General features: G+C 40.9%; 1 pseudogene; it reads left to right on the forward strand.

Moving 5' to 3' along the window:
* Nucleotides 1-2,351: 2,351 nt before the first annotated feature.
* On the forward strand, nt 2,352-3,917 carry LOC131484899 (elongation factor 1-alpha 1-like; annotated as a pseudogene).
* Nucleotides 3,918-4,178: the final 261 nt, after the last annotated feature.

Consider the following 4,178-nt stretch of genomic DNA (forward strand, 5'->3'; position numbering starts at 1 on the left):
AGCATGGAGCCTGATTCAGGGCTCGAAACCACGAAGCAGGAGATCATGACCTGGCTCGAAATCAAGAGTCAGACACTCAACTGACTGAGCCACCCAGGCACCCCTCTGCATATCCTTCCTAACCCCTAGGTGAGAAATGTCAAGCACTGTAGTGGCTGGTTGACATTGACAGAGCTGTCCTGCCATCCCTTCTCAATTCCCCTTTGGATTCATGATACAAGAGAGAAATCAATTTATAACTTATTTTACTCACTAAACTTTATAGTCTGTTATAGCAACTTAGCTGTTATTCTAAACACCACTAAATTCAAGGAGGAGGGGACTACGTGGTTGGCTTATACTATTTTTTCGTTTAACATAAAGACAAAGATATTTCCCCATTTCTTTCTCTTTGTATGTGACTACTTATAAAAACTATCATAATGTGACTCTCCCTTTTCTGAAGAACAATATTTGTTAAAAATAAACAAAAGTTTTCAAAATCTTGCATTATTATGCAGATGCAATAGTAAAATATGTGTAAATATTTGCATAAATGTATATGCATCTTTATTGCGACAAATCTTCAACAGTTAACACAAAAATTCCTAGGCAAAATTTGCTATGTAGAAAAATAGGATACAAAGAAATCTTATTCATACTAGCTCTTTTCATCAACACCCAATACAAAACTAATGAATATCTGTACAGATAAAAATATGCCACTTCTTTCATCACAAAAGGGTAATTTTTCAGCCAACAGTGTTAGTTTTACTTAAGATACATCCTTTGTTACACTTCAGTATAGCATGGGAAAATGCATATGGGGAATGCTCTACGAAAGCACACCAAGTCCATACTTTGTATGATTATATTTATAAATCTTTATTTTAGATCAATTCGGTACAAGTTGTTTTCATTGTACAGGACAGGATCTGATTAAATTGGTTTTGTTCTATAAATGCATAGCTTGGTTTATTTCCTGAACTCTGTCTATGATTTGCATTCCATGGTCCCTGCTGTTCACTGACACCTACCGTAATACAATCATATCCCTCTAGTTTTGTTCTATTTCTTTTCTTACCTCCTCTTAATTACCCCTTTTGTACCCCTTGTCTATGGTCTCTGTGTCTCTAATACATGGAGGTACTAATTTCACAACCCCCAAGGCTTGTCAGGTTAAAGATTAATGAGCAGACTATACTCAGAGGCTTTGGAAAGGTTAAGCATAATTACAAATGGGTATTTTATGCAATGCTGGAGATGTGCAAGCTGTTTTTTAAAAAAGGGCAAGAAAAAAGGTAATGAAACTTATGGGATTCATGTCAACTATTGTATTCTCAAAAAAAAAAGTCTTGTTAAAATGAGAAATTAGCATACTAACTAAAAGGGCTTGTTAAATTCTACCCTTTGTTTTATTCACGATTAAAACACACGTGCACACACACACATACACACACACACGGTAAAAAATTTAGGTACAGTTACAGGCCTATACTATCACTGACTTTTAATTTTACTTTTTCTTTATTGTGAAAAATTACTTTTTCATATTTAGACTAAAAGGAAAAGTTATGGTTTGAAATAAATACAGTAGCTAAGCATTGCTACTGGAGAAATTAAATAGCATTCAGAGAGGGAATACGTAGTTTCCACTTGAAATTTTATAGCTCACCATGAAAAGAGCTACTTTCCACAGAAAAAAATAACTTAAACCTTCTTTAGAGGTTCAGTTACAAAATTATTGTAAAATATAAGCTGAACATCTGGCCATCTTAGCACCAGGGGGATGGAAGTAGGATTATAGTAATTAAAAGAAATCCAGTCAGTGTTTTACTAATTATAAAGTGTTACCAGGGTTAAAACATTCTTGTTTAAAAGTCAGAAATCTGTTGACCTAATTGGAGATGCTTTTTCCCAAAATGTTTCAGAACAAGGGAATATGCTGGAATTAACTTTTCTCAAAAGGAAAAAGAGATGGGGCGCCTGGGTGGCTCAGTCCGTTGAGCGTCTGACTGCGGCTCAGGTCATGATCTCACAGTTTCTGAGTTCGAGCCCCACGTCAGGCTCTGTGCTGACAGCTCGGAGCCTGGATCCTGCTTCGGATTCTGTGTCTCCCTATCTCTCTGTTCTCCCCCTGCTCACATGCTGTATCTTTCTCAAAAATAAGTAAAGATTAAAAAAAAATTTTAAAGGAAAAAGAGAGAGAGAGAGAAAATATTAATCTCTGAATGTTGAGTTGAGAAGAGTATTTTGAGGTTTTTGTTTTTTGTTTTGTAACAGAGATTAGACATTCCTAGTGTTAATTCATTTCCTTTTAGAGTGTTAGTCAAGCCCCTACTAAGGGCAGCCCCTGTACTTGTTGTACTGCTATGAACATCGTCATCATTGGACATGTAGATGCGGACAAGTCTACCACTACTGGTCATCTGATCTCTAAATGTGGTGGGATCGACAAAAGAACTATCGAAAAATTTGAGAAGGAGGCTGCTGAGATGGGACAGGGCTCCTTCAGGTATGCCTGGGTCTTGGAGAAACTGAAAGCTGAACGTGAACGTGGTATCACCACTGATATCTCCCTGTGGAAATTCGAGACCAGCGAGTACTATGTGACCATCACTGATGCCCCAGGACACAGAGACTTTGCCAAAAATATGATTACAGGCACATCTCAGGCTGACTGCTGTCCTGATCGTTGCTGCTGGTGTTGGCGAATTTGAAGCAGGTTGTCCAAGAAAGGGCTGACCCGTGAGCATGACCCATGAGCCCTTCTGGTTTACACACTGGGTGTAAAACAGCTTATTGTCGGTGTTAACAAAACGGATTCCACTGAGCCCCTCTACAGCCAGAAGAGATACGAGGAAATCGTTAAGGAAGTCGGCACCTACATTAAGAAAATTGGCTACAACCCCGACACCGTAGCATTTGTGCCCATTTCTGGTTGGAATGGCGACAACACGCTGGAGCCAAGTGCTCACATGCATTGGTTCAAGGGATGAAAAGACACCTGTAAAGATGGCAATGGCAGTGGAACCACACCGCTTGATTGAATTCTGCCACCTACTCATTCAACTGACAAGCCCTTGCGTCTGCCTCTCCAGGACGTCTACGAAATTGGTGGTATTGGTACTGTCCCTGTGGGTCGAGTGGAGACTGGTGTTCTTAAGCCAGGCGTGGTGGCCACTTTTGCTCCAGTCAGTGTTACAGCTGAAGTAAAGTCTGTTGAAATGCACCATGAAGCTTTGAGTGAGGCTCTACTTGGGGCCAGCGTGGGCTTCAATGTCAAGAACGTATCTGTCAAAGATGTTCGTCGTGGCAATGTGGCTGCTGATAGCAAAAATGACCCACCAATGGAAGCAGCTGGTTCAGGATAATCACAGCTCAGGTGATTATCCTGAACCATCCAGGCCAAATCAGTGCCGGATACACCTGTGCTGGACTGTCACACAGGTCACACTGCCGGCAAGTTCGCTGAGCTGAAGGAGATTGACCGTCATTCTGGAAAAAAGCTGGAAGATGATCCCAAATTCTTGAAATCTGCTGATGCTGCCATCGTTGATATGGTTCCTGGCAAGCCCATGTGTGTTGAGAGCTTCTCTGACTACCCTCCTCTGGAACATCTTGCTGTTCGTGACATGAGACAGACGGTTGCTGTGGGTGTCATCAAAGCAGTGGACAAGAAGGCAGCTGGACCTGGCAAGGTCAACAAATCTGCCCAGAAAGCTCAGAAGGCTACTTAACTGCCCCAATACCTGCCACCCCAGTCTTAATCAGTGGCGGAAGAACGGTCTCAGAACTGTTTGTGTCAATTGGCCATTTAAGTTTAATAGTAAAAGACTGGTTAATGGTAACAACGCATCGTAAAACCTTCAGAAGGAAAGGAGAATGTTTTTTGGACCATTTGTTTTTTTGTGTGTGTGGCAGTTTTAAGTTATTAGTTTTTAAACTCAGTGCTTTTTAATTTTTTTTTAATGTTTATTTACCTTTGAGAGAGAGAGAGAGCAAGCACAAGCAGGGGAGAGGAAGACACAGAATCCATAGCAGACTCCAGGCTCTGAGCTGTCAGCACAGAGCCCAACACGGGGCTTGAACCCATGAACCAGGAGGTCATGACCTGAGCCGAAGTCGGATGTTTAACCAACTGAGCCACCCAGGCGCCCCTAAAATCAGTACTTTTTAATGGAAACAACTTTGACCAA

Source organism: Neofelis nebulosa, chromosome 1 (assembly GCF_028018385.1).
Source record: "Neofelis nebulosa isolate mNeoNeb1 chromosome 1, mNeoNeb1.pri, whole genome shotgun sequence".
Taxonomy (NCBI): Eukaryota; Metazoa; Chordata; class Mammalia; order Carnivora; family Felidae; genus Neofelis; species Neofelis nebulosa.